This window comes from Furipterus horrens, unplaced genomic scaffold, assembly GCF_987537825.1.
Source record: "Furipterus horrens unplaced genomic scaffold, mFurHor1.1.pri manual_scaffold_5, whole genome shotgun sequence".
Taxonomy (NCBI): domain Eukaryota; kingdom Metazoa; phylum Chordata; class Mammalia; order Chiroptera; family Furipteridae; genus Furipterus; species Furipterus horrens.
Window position 1 is genome coordinate 10,000,001 of NW_028327175.1, and position 12,504 is coordinate 10,012,504.

At 42.5% G+C, this 12,504-nt stretch overlaps 1 long non-coding RNA gene across 3 annotated transcripts in view; it reads right to left on the bottom strand.

Annotated features, from left to right (window-relative positions):
- The window catches only part of LOC150008182 (uncharacterized), a 46,132-nt gene that overhangs the window by 4,283 nt on the left and 29,345 nt on the right, over positions 1–12,504 (bottom strand). For 2 of the 3 annotated variants that reach the window (XR_016511279.1, XR_016511280.1), the window contains exons 1-3: positions 11,435–11,610; positions 10,161–10,260; positions 1–125 (exon numbers count right to left, since the gene is read on the bottom strand). The exon at positions 1–125 is cut by the window's left edge and continues 142 nt beyond it. This is a non-coding gene — a long non-coding RNA (uncharacterized LOC150008182). Of the gene's footprint in view, positions 126–10,160; positions 10,261–11,434; positions 11,611–12,504 lie in introns of those variants that run through there. The other variant, XR_016511281.1, reaches the window with a different exon arrangement.

Here is a 12,504-nt window from a genome sequence, read left to right on the forward strand (position 1 = left end):
CAGTGCTCCTTTCTTCAGAGGACCAATGTGTGGGGTTATGCACGCATCAGTATAATCAGACAGATGGTTATGCCGATCTCCTCATTCTAGGCTGTAAACTCCATGAGAGCAAAGCCATCTGTGGGCTGTAACAAAAAAGAATGAAAAAATAAATGAACAGATAAGTGAGTGTACAAGCAGCAGGCCATAAGCTTAGAACTTGGTTGTTAAGACATTTCTACTCTAATCCTAGAACCTATGCAGTATTTAAGAAAAGAAGGGACCCTCAAGCTCAAATGGTACTCAGAGGATAAAATATTCTTCGAGTTTTAAGGAGCCTCTGGTCAGCCTCGTATCCCAATGTAGGAATCCTGCATTGCAATGAGATTTGACCTCCAAGTACAGAAAATATAATTTGGGTGAGATTTTTTCCTTTGTGAAGTAGGCATTTAATTCCTTGGCAACTATAATTTATCCTAGTATCCTGAAACCCTGCGATGTTTAATTTAGTCTACATCGGTGACAATTTTATTCTAAAGGATTACTTTACTCATGCTTTTTCAATCAATTATAGGCCTATTTAGCTCAAGGCAATGCAATAGGGTGTGTGTGTGTAAGCCCATATATAAATTATGTGGAAATCATATTCCATCAATGAAATAATGTGAAGTTCACCAAAGTATTTCACTATTTAAAGGGATTTTAAGGTAAATTCTCCTATAAAATGAAGAATATTTCAAACTTTAGGTTATTTGACTCCTAATTGGTGTTTTGTGAGCCTATATTTTTAATTGAACTTTTTGAAAATGAGACACACCTGGATTTTACAGTAAAGAGGCTCCTCAGAAAAAATGACTGAGGAACATTTTATCATAATAAATTATAACAGATGGGGATTAAACTGATTCTCTCTACTATGTTCCAGAAACCCTATGGAGATGACCTTCAGGTTCCTCCTCCTTTTCTGCTTCCTTCTCAGGTTAGTGCAGGTTGATATGGAAATTCTGTCTCAGCTCATAACCTGACCCTGCCCTCTCACAACCATGGATTTTTGTCTGTATGTACCTATGGGAACAGCATGTGTGGCCCCTGAAGGATTCACCTCTGAGCATTCTCAGGGAGTTAGTTCATCAGCTACTCCCCCATCCTGCCAGCCACATCAGGTCTAATAGGAAGGACACTAATGCGGCAGACCCCCTAGTGGCTAGCAGAACCCTGACTATCCAGGCAGCATGGCACCCAACCCCAGAAGCTGATTCATGCCCAGTCTACAAGCTGAGCTCATTGATCCTCTTCCCCTTTGCCAGCAGCAAACCAGTTCTGACCAATGTGATCTGCAGAGGAGGCTGTGGAGGAGTGTTGGCAAAGATGAAAGAAGGGAAGGCTGGAAGAACATCCCTTTTCTCTCTTTCTCTTCGCCCTTTCTGTTGGGGACACTGTCATGTGAGAACATGAAGTTATGATATCCAGCCGGCACTGGGAAAGGAGGTATCACCAACATATGGATTTCAGTTGAGCATAGCGAGCAAATATCAGGTCTCGAATGACATCAAGGATCCACTGCTCCTACCCTGGGACTCTGCACATCCATGTAAGTGAACAAGAACTGTCTTTATGGGTTTAGGCAATGTTAACCCTGTTCTAAGTGTCTTCCAACCAAACACATTCTAGGTACAAATCATAACATAGTCAATATCTTATCTGAGCATAATGCTTCACTCTTCAAGATACCTTCCATTACTTCATTTCATCCTACCAACAATCCTGGGAAGAGATGGCACCACTACTATTATTCCCTCTTTTACAAATATAGACACTAAGATTTGAAAATAATTAGCCTTGTATTTTAAAAAAAGAAGAAAAACAAAGACAAACTGATTCACGATTCTTGGTCAAATTATGGTCCATGAGCTAAATACACAGCTGGAAGACTAAGAATATTTTTTCTCAGTTTTAATTGGCTGGACAAAAATCAAAAGGACAATATTTTGTAACACATGAAAATTATGTGAAATGCAAATGCTAATGTCCATAAATAAAATTTTATTGGGATCCAGCCATGCTGACTCATTTCCGTATTGTGTACAATTGTCTTAGTGCTGCAACTGCAGAGTTGAATCATTGTAATAGACTGTGTGGCCCTCCAAGAATAAAAGACTTAATACCTGGCCCTTCACAGAGTGAGCACACTGACCCCTGAGTTAGTCCTTTTGCACACGCTCAGAAAACTCATTTGCCAATAAAAACCAGGTAGAGTGATTGGAACACCACAATTTACAGGCACGCTAGCGTAGTGAGCGGAGGTTGCGTTTGCTGTCACTTTGTTCATCATCTGAATTTAACCTACGAACAGCTTCATGAAGCCCAGGCTACCCAGATAAAAGCAGGGAGACGTCTGGACTAACTGCTAATTAATCAGTCTGCTCCAAGTCTCCCCTCATTAAACACCAGAACACATCTGTTTGAAACAATGTTGTGATGGAACAGTCCCTGGGTCATAAAGAGAAAGCTAGCCTCCCTGGCATGCCACACAGCAGAGGTCTTTCATGTCTGAGAGTGGCCGTCACATGAGTGTAGTAAGTGAATCCTGCGAAACCCGGCACAGGCGGATCGAGGTCGGCGGAGACCCCTGGAGAAGAAGAAAATATTGGGCCCCTTAAAAAATAAGAGAGAGAGACAGGGAAAGTAAAAATAGATGTTAACCATGTTTTATGCAAGCGTAGTAATGAAAACAAACTTGGTGTCATTAGAAAAAAGTGTAAAGTTGGGGTTTTGTGGGGCCCTTCAGAAGTTGGGGCCCGGGGCACGCCCCCGGTGCGCCTGCCATTACATCCGCCTCTGAAACCAGGTGTGAAATGCACAGAAGCCTCCCCTACAGATTCCGGCCCGCCGTGCCATGCACAACGAGGTTCTGCAGCTCAGAAAAAGCAGATGCAAAGCAAAGTCATCATTTTATTTCCTAATCGTTTTCTTTTTTGGGTCTCTGTAACATCATACTATTTAATGAACAACATATTTCACCAGACGAGAAAACACACGAACATTTAAAACAGTACTGAGTACATATTTTGTGCTCAAAAATTAGTTGAACCTGAAATCCCATGAATCACGAGGAAGACTTTTTAAATCATTTAATTGTTAAAAAGAGACTTTTTGAAAAGTATGCCTCTTTAGCACATCAATGCTATCAGTTGGCAGTCTCCTGAAATTCATCTGAAAGTAAGTTGTTGTTTTTTTCTCATTTTTGTGGCTTAGGTTTAAACCACGTCAATAGAACCCCCAAAGCATGCCTTAAAAGATACAATGCCCGCTTTATTCTGGCCAACATGGTTTTGCCATAGTTTGCAAATCTCTGTGTTGTTATGAAGGAGAAGCAACATGCTGGTTGGTAAAGATTCCTCTAAGAGTTTTAAATTAAAATGACACTCACCTTGTTATCATCAGACAGAGGCACAGGTTCTCCACAATAACAGGTTCCATTTAGGGTATCAGGACTCTTGGCTCACTGTCCCCCCGAGAACTCTGTGTTCTGAGGGTCCGTGCTCCCTCCGTGCCTGGTCCCGGGGTAATTATCAGGCTCCCAGAGCTGGGCTGACCTCTCACGTGGTAGAAGCACACAAGCAAAGCAGCCAGCACAACGAGCTGCATTAGTTCCAGCGGGGTTCAAACCCAAACCCAGGCCGCGGAACAGGTGCCCCATCAGAAAGGACCCAGCTCTGGGGGAAGGGGCGCAGCTCCCCCAACATTCTAGCAAAGAACCTAAGGGCTGCAGGCATGAGGCCCAGCCTCTTGGATGCAAAAGAAAAAGGACTGTAAAATGTGCAGATTTCTTAAATACAGTGGTTGAAAATGTTCTTGTTTTCCCAGACAAAAGCTTTATTTTAAGGACAGCTCATTCTCTGGGAGAACCGATAAGAATGTACTCATTGTGTTACCGGGGAAGTACATGGCTTGAAGAAGATAGCATGAGAGAAGGACTTGTTTATCACTGAAAATACCTTTGCATCTTTTGAAAGGTGTGACGTGTATGTATAATCTAGCCAAGTAACTGCATTAATTCATTAAGTTTTTATTAACATTAATTTTAGAGAGAGAGAGAGAGAAATATTGATTTGTTGTTTCACTTATTTATGCACTCATTGGTTGATTCTTATATATGCCCTGACTGGGGATCAAACCTGCAAATTTGGTGTATTTGGATGATGCTCTAATCAATTGAGCCACCTAGCCAGGGACAATTCAATAAGTTTTTAAGATTACATATTACAGACAAAATGTATGCTGTGAATAGACCAAAGTTACTAAAAGCACACTATGCAAGTTACGACTTCCAATGAAATTCTTCACTTTCCCTCACTTAACAAATGCCATCTATGTTAGATGTTAAAGGTGAAAAACTAAAAGAAGTGATTCCTGCCCTTGCAGAACATCTGGTATGCACACAGGCAATCGCATACAATGAGTGTACAGTGCAGCAGGAACAGAGGAAGGGTGCCCAGTAAACACTGGGACATATATCCCCCCAAGTATGTGTTACAGCCTCCTGGCAGCCACCCAGAAACACCACTTATTCCAGGAGCATTGTTGGTGTTCAACACTGGGAGTTCCTCTTTGGAGTCAGTTCACAAGCTCCATCCATTATCTCCTGCTGTACCTGTGCTGTGTAACAAGCACAGAATCCCAGCAGCGTGCAAGAAATACATATTGCTCCTCTGTCTGGGGTGGTCAGAAGGCAGCTCTGCTGATCTTGACAAGGCTCACATACGTTCTGAAGCAGGGCAAGGGAAGCTGGCTCTCTGCTGATCTGAGCTGACCTTGGCTGTGACCAATGGAACACTACTCTGTGCCCTGTGTCTCTCGTCCTTGGTCAGGCTAGCCCAACCATGTTCTCGTGGTAATGGCAGAGGTTTGAGAGAGAAAATGGAAACGTGTTAGCTTCCGGGTTGTAGGCTCAAAAGCAGCACATCCTCACTGCCGCTGCGTTCCACCAGCCAAGACAAGGCACAGTGCCAGTTCACACTCGAGGGGTGGGGACACGGACACCCCGTTCTTAGTAAGAGGATCTGCAAAGCCACATGGCGAAGAGCATGGATACAGAGAAGGGGGAAGAATTGAGCCCATGATTGTAATTTACCAAACATACCAGGACAGTCTAAATGACCTTCTCTCCATCGATATCCACCTCTTTCATTAAATTTATTTCAGATGGTTTGGCCTTTGTCCCAAATGAAACCCATCCTGAGAATGGCCACTACTGAATATAGAGATGCCATTGCATGCCTTTTTATGTTCCTTGACAACAGCCAACACAGGACCTTATGAAAGGAGATGCCTAAATTCTATCTGTGGGATGAATGAACAAATCCATTCACACGTCATAAAAGTGCTTGGAGCAAAAGCTGCTTGGGATATGCAGATAGTCTCCTCAGGTGACCACTTTGAGACAGATGAATATGTAAATGCTCCTGTGTTGGTATAAAAAAAAATTGATCCCTCATATGAAGTTATATTCCTACTGTTCAACATTGTAGAGCAGATACTTCATTACATTTACCTTTCAGCTTTTGGCTTTTTACTTGGATTTCTGAAATGTACTTCCCAGTCTTTCACCCATTATTTTCCAAATGGTGAAGTCATCCTGCAAATATGTTATTCCCTAACCCCCTGTTGGGTATATTATGCACTGATCTCTCATTGGCTAGAGGGTGACTCTGGAAAGAATAATAACGACCTCCTTACAGAACTGTTCTGGGAAAACTTACACGACCGGGTCCTTGAGGAACGGCCTGTAAATATGCCTTTTCTAATATTAATTCCTTACGTTTCTAGAGCCGGCTTTCTTTCAAAGAGCTCCAAGCACGCCACATATGGTCAGCCAGGTCCTTTCTGAGAGTAAATTACAGCCCAGGAGTCAGGGAATTGCTTGGGAGGAGGCGTTAACTCTTTCAGGTCACTAGGGTCTCACTTAAAGAACTGCAGGAGGCCAGTAATTTAGCAAATAGTACCCCGGTGGCCAGAAAGTATACGCGCAATATAAATGATTCCCAGGGAGTGATTTATGAACTCAGAAAATCTGGTTTATTATCTCATCTATTCACACAGTGTCCCAGTGAGGGAGAGAAAAGCAAGAAGAGAAAAGCAGGTGAGGCTGAGAATGCTAGAAGTTTCCAAATCTCCCATGGCTTGTCAGGGCCGGAGCACTAAACAGAATGTTTTTTCTCCTTAAAAGATCATTAGATTTCTGTGATTGGCTTTTAGACAGACAGTACACAGGGTCTCAGGAGAGACAGAGAGGAGAGAGAGAGAAAGAGAGAGAGAGAGAGAGAGAGAGAGAGAGAGAGAGAGAGAGAGAGAGAGGGAGAGAGATCGCAATCAGTGGCTTCAGGATTTGGGGTTATCAGCTTGAAATTTCTGCTCTGCCAATAGGGCAGGAACTGAAGTGAGGCACCTACAATGCAAATTAAAAGCCCCAGCTGCCTCTTCCTAGTCTCAGCCCTACTGCAAATTCATTGAGGGATGTTTGGGTAGTTTCTTGAAACAACTAAGGGACCATAAAATTCACACTTAACATTGACCATTTGCTCCTATTAAACCCACAAATACCAATGAGGATTCATTAGTTGATTAATCGATTTTCCCACACCAAGGAAAAGTAGAGAAGAGAGGCTTCACATTGTTTTCTTACCAGAGCTGGAAATGGTCAAAGAGTTCATCGATTGTAGGGAAGAGGAGAAACAAGACTAAAGTCTGTATCGTGACATTAAAACACAGCAAAGAGGTCTCTTGGAACATTTTGACTTGAAGGTCTAAATGCTGAGTCCTTGTCCCAGAGTCAACTATCCTCTGAGGCAGTACCTTTAAAATCACCTGTACATTTCAATTCTTTAGGAAGAATCCAAAAGTTTTGCACGTGGTCTAAAAAAGAATTAAAATGTGGGTATCTGGATTCCCCATTCAAATTTCTCTCTCTCTCTCTCTCCCTCCCTCTCTTTCTCTTTCTCCTGAGATCCTGTGTATCGGCTCTCTAAGAGCCAATCATAGGAATATAATGGCCTTTCAGGAGGAAAAGAACCTATTTAGTGTTCCACTCTGCTCAGCAAATCTGCAACACTCTAAAAGGCACCATTGACTTCTTCTAAGTTCTGTTCCCTGTTAAGCCTGCTGTCAGCCTCTCCCACCAGCCAAGATTCCAACTGATTCCTCTGCATTTTGACTTGTTTCTTGTCTCAAAAAATATACACTAAATAGATCACAATTTGAAAGATGATACCACCTCCCACACACACTCCCCATTGCACCACACACGCCAGTGAAGTGATTAGACTCCACACTTTCTTGGGCAGTACAGGTGTGTCACTCACTCAAAGAGTCACCTTGGTTAAGCCACTTAGCCACTCTCTGCCTCAGTTTTATCTCCTGGTAGAAGGAGGAGATGAGACTAGAAAAGACCCGGGTCTCTTCCACGTCTGGAATTTCCGAATTCTAGAGCAGATAACGTCTTCTCTAAGTCACAGCTATAGCCAAGTCCTGCCTAGTTTTGTATGGTCCACGAGCTAAGAGTGGTTTCCACATCTTTTAATGTTTTGGGAGAAAAATCAAGAGAATAGTATTTCATGATGTGAAAATTATAGAAAATTCAAATTTCAGTGTCCATAAAGTTTTATGGGAACACAGCCGTATCTAAGCATTTATATAATACCTGCGGCTGCTTTTGTAACGCAAGGGTAGTTGTGACAGAGACTATAAAGCCTGCAAAGCCTAAAACATTTACTGTCTGTACAGAAAATGCTTGCCTTTTACAGCAAGTTTGTCAACCCCAGAGCTGAGCCATTAGGTCATCTACAGAGTAAACAAATATGGTGTTGTTACCATCTTACCTGATTGAAGGCTGTTGTTTCGTTTTTAAGGAATCTCAAGAACCAAAACCAAAATTAATAAATAATTCGACATCTGATCCTTATTTTAAAAAAAGAACTGCTAGAAATCATTGGTAAATCTACCATCTCAATTTCAGAATTGATATCTCATGAGAAAACAACTTATTCCAAAGAATTTCTCTTACTACTACTTTGCAAAGAGGCCATTACAGTTCATCGTCCGCCCCCCCCCCCCACGCACACACCCGTTTTCCTTCTTTTTTTAAGTGCTCTGAAGGATAGCACATTTATCTTTTCTTTATGAGTAATAGCATCGTTGGTGAAAATGACTGGTAAAGAGCACGCAAGCATGAAACAAATCCCTGCTCAATAAAGTGGTGACTTTGAAAAGGAAATTGCCCTGCTCAAGTGATGGATTCTGTTTCAGCCGTCAGGACCCATGTTCTGAGAGAGTTCAGGGACCCAGGGCTCGGCCCTCACAGGCAAAGCAGCTGCAAAGCCCCACGGGGAGCTGTGAGGAAGCCCTGTGAATCGCCAAAGGCTGACCCGCAGCCCCACGGCCCCTACAGCCTGTAGCACTCAGCGCCGAGTCTCCAGAGATGCCTTCTACCCACGTGGCCCCCTCCTCTCTGCTTACCTACCCCAAACAAGGCCTCCTTGAGTTCTCAGTAGGGTAGTACTTACTCAAGGCTCCTAGACCATCCCTGTATCCTTTATCCTGGATGTGTTCTCTCTTCCCCAGGGCTGGAAAGAAGACCCTCAAGCACAGATAGCACCCATTATTTAGACACAATAAATTCTGTTAGAGATTCACAGTAAATCCACTGAAATGATGATGATGGGAAATGGGAAGTGAGTAGGGTTTTGAACCTTTTTTCTGAAGGAGAAAACGAAATGCTTGAATAATACTTCCTTCTCTCTTTCTGATTCTCGAGGCAAGGTTTTCCATTTGAAAGGCTGAGATCCAGGGACAACGTGACAATTCTTGGCAATGTGTTGTTGTTGCTTTGTCATGGGACCATCTATTTATTCAGAGCAAAAAAGATGCTTCACGTTGTTCTCTCTGGGCCTTTCCGAGGAGCACCTTCAAACCAAACATCTTTGTTGCCTCAAGAAAAGAGGAGATGGAGCCATGGAGCTATGGTGGTCTCTACTTTCAGAATTTAGGGGCTTTGAGATGGTGACATCAGGTCATCCTCTGGTCCCCAAGACATCAAATGCTTGCTTCCTGGCAGTCACTTTGGGAGAAACTTCATTTTTCATAGTCTGTAAAGGCACATCTGAGATATTTGTCAGTATCAATTACAGCATATTTAAATGTTGGATCCTTTAGTAGGGGAGCTTAAAATTTTTAGACCTTTTTTTGTAGTCATCTGAATGTTGTAAAATACAAATAAATATTCTTTCATACAAAAAAATAAAATAAAACTAGACCAACAACTTACACCATACGTACACTACCAGAATAAACTCAAAATGGATAAAAGGCTTAAATATAAGCTGTGATGCCATAAAAGTCCTAGAGAAAAACATAGCCAGGAAAACTTCAGATATCTGACGTAGCAATATTTTTTACCAATAGGAAAGGGAAATAAAGAAAAGAAATAAACAAATGGGACTGTATTGAACTAAAAAGCTTCTGCATGGAAAAAGAAACCATCATCAAAATGAAAAGGGAACCAACCATATGGGAAAACATATTTGCCAATGATACATTGGATAAGGGTTTGATCTCCAAAATATATAAAGAAATCATAAGCCTCAACACCAGGAAGACAAACAATCCAGTTAAAAAATGGGCAAAGAACCTAAATAGATACTTCTCCAAAGAGGACATACAGAGGGCCCATAGACATATGAAAGGATGCTCAACATCACTAGCCATCAGAGAGCTGCAAATAAAAACCACAATGAGATATCACCTCACACCAGTCAGAACGCCCATCACCAACAAATCAACAAACAAGTGCTGGTGAGGATGCAGAGAAAAGGGAACCCTACTGCACTGCTGGTGGGAATGCAGACTGCTGCAGCCACTAAGGAAAGCAGTATGGAATTTCCTTAAAAAACTAAAAATGGAACTGCCTTTTGATCCAGTGATTCTGCTGCTGGAAATATACCCTAAGAATCCAAAGTCTCCAATTCAGAAGAACCTATGCACCCCAATGTTCATAGGAGCACTATTTATAATAGCCAAGTACTGGAAACAGCCTAAGTGCCCATCAGTAAATGAGTGAATCAAAAAACTGTGGTACATTTACACAATGGAATATTACACAGAAGAAAGAAATAAGGAACTCCTACCTTTTGCAACAGTATGGATGGAACTGGAGACTATTATTCTAAGTGAAATAAGCCAGTCGGTGAAAGACAAACACCATATGATCTCACCTGTAAGAGAAATCTAATGAACAAAATAAACCAATGAGCAAGGTAGAACCACATGCATGGAAACATGGAACAGACTGACAGTGACTAGAGGGATGGGGGGGCGGGGGATAATGGTGGAAAGAACAGGAAGAGACTAGACAAAGAACATGTATGAATGACCCATGGACATGGACTACAGGGTGGGAATTAACTGCAGGAATGGGGGGTGGGCTAGGGGGAGGAGGAAAAAGCGGGGGGCAGGGGAATTGGGACAACTATAATAGACTAACCAATAAAAAGTGATTTGAAAAAATAAATGTTCTTTCAAAACTAGAAGTATTTGCTTTATCTCTAAATTAAACTTTACATGTTCCTTTGTACTACTGTTTCAAGATAATTAGTATTTCAAAAGGAATGTAATATTTTGGAAGAGTCAGTGTTAGAACCTATCAAAATAAGTGGCTCTCTAGTTTTGTTCTCAGGAAGAATCATAAAGTAATTGTGATCATTGAAAATAAATCAAGCTGATTGATACCTCAACCCTGCTGCTGATAGAACAACCTGGGGAAAGTTTTAAAAATGCCAACTCCTGAGCTCCACTGCCCAGGTTATTCTCAATTACTCACCCAGAAATAGGCCTAGACATGGATATATTTTTCTGTAATCTCGCCAGAGTCTCACTGGCTACGTGAAGATCGGACCTGAGCACCTCAAATGTACCTTTATTAGCGGATCTATCATTTTATCATTTTATCCCATGATTACTCGTGTACATGTTTCCCTCTCTTCATAGATGGTAAGCTTATGAAGAGCTGGTGGGTTGTATCTCATTCACCTTTGAGTCTTGTAGGAGACAGAAGTTGGTTAAACTCCAACAGGCTGCCATGAGGCTCAAACCCTGTGGTGGAAAGGCAAGGTGGAGCCCTAGGAAGTTCCCTAAGCAATGGTGGCCAGGCTCTACCCTGAGACCCATAGATTAGCCCAGGAATAAGCTCCTGAGCTATAGGGGGTCCTGTAGCCCATAAGGAGGCCTCATACAAAACCTCAGTCCAACTCTAGCACCTCGTTCGTGCCCAGCAAGGCCAATTAGATCCTTTCACTGAAGGAGTTTATATGTGAGATCAACAGAGAGCTGAGCAGTTGGTAGCAGGAGCAGACGCCAAGAGACACCCGGAGAAAAACAGCAAGAGAGAGAGGAACTGAATCACCTTGGTGGCTAAGCTTGTTGGTAGGGATCGGAGGCAGATGCCTGCTGCTCAGGGGGCAGTGAGATAACCCAGCCACAAATCTGTATCCTGAATGACCTTCCAGTTCCTGAACTTCAATCCAGTTTTCGTGAGGCCTGGCCGGGTGGCCTTTCCGGAAGGCTTTTCGGAGACACGTGGCTGAGTGGTGGAGATTCCGGTCAGCCTTCCTTCCACAGTAAACTCCTGTTACTGAGGGTAAACTCAGTGGTATCTGTTCTTTGCAACCCCCAAAAGCCCAACCAGCACAATTCCCAGGGCCAAGCACTTTGCTTGGCACATAACAAGTTGCTAAGTCATTTCGGGTGGCTTGCACAGCATGCCCATCCCCAGTGAAAATCTTTCTGAAAATGAAGAAATCATTTATGGTTGGAACTCTGACTGGTGTTGCCTTCAAATTCCAAAAACAATGCTAAACTAGATAAATAGATTAAGCTTATTCCACCCTCCCATTTCCAAATCCATCTCCACTGCTACTACAAATCCATCAAAGGGCACCACGGTACATTCTGCCAACCAGGGAGCACCCTAATTTCAACTCAGGTATGTTTGGATGACATCATTTTCATTCCACTTAATCTTAAATCACAGGAACGTTAGTAAGAACCGTTTTCCTCTCCCGCTAGCTTCACTGACAAACCTCCAAAGTAGGTGATCTTTGACTTTTAAGAAGTTTAATAACACGTGTTCTTCCCTCCCACACACACTTCCCCTGTCCATTGTCTGTGTCAGCTACCTGAGGGACACATACTCCCCAACAACCGGATGAGTCCTAAAATAAGAGGTACATGGATGTAAACTGAGCCTGTTTACGCTTTCCCTGGCTCAAGCTAATAAAATAAAGCGTTCCCGCTGATCTCAGGGCCAATGAATGGCTTCCAGAAAGCAGGTTTCTGCTGACAAAGACGTACCTGAGGTAGCACATTATTTTAAAGGTAGAGCTCATTTCATGCTCTGTGTGAATGAAACGGATTTGTGGGTAGAGTCGTGTGCAGGCTGTGTAAGGACTTGTCCTCCTCACGTCCTCTACAAAA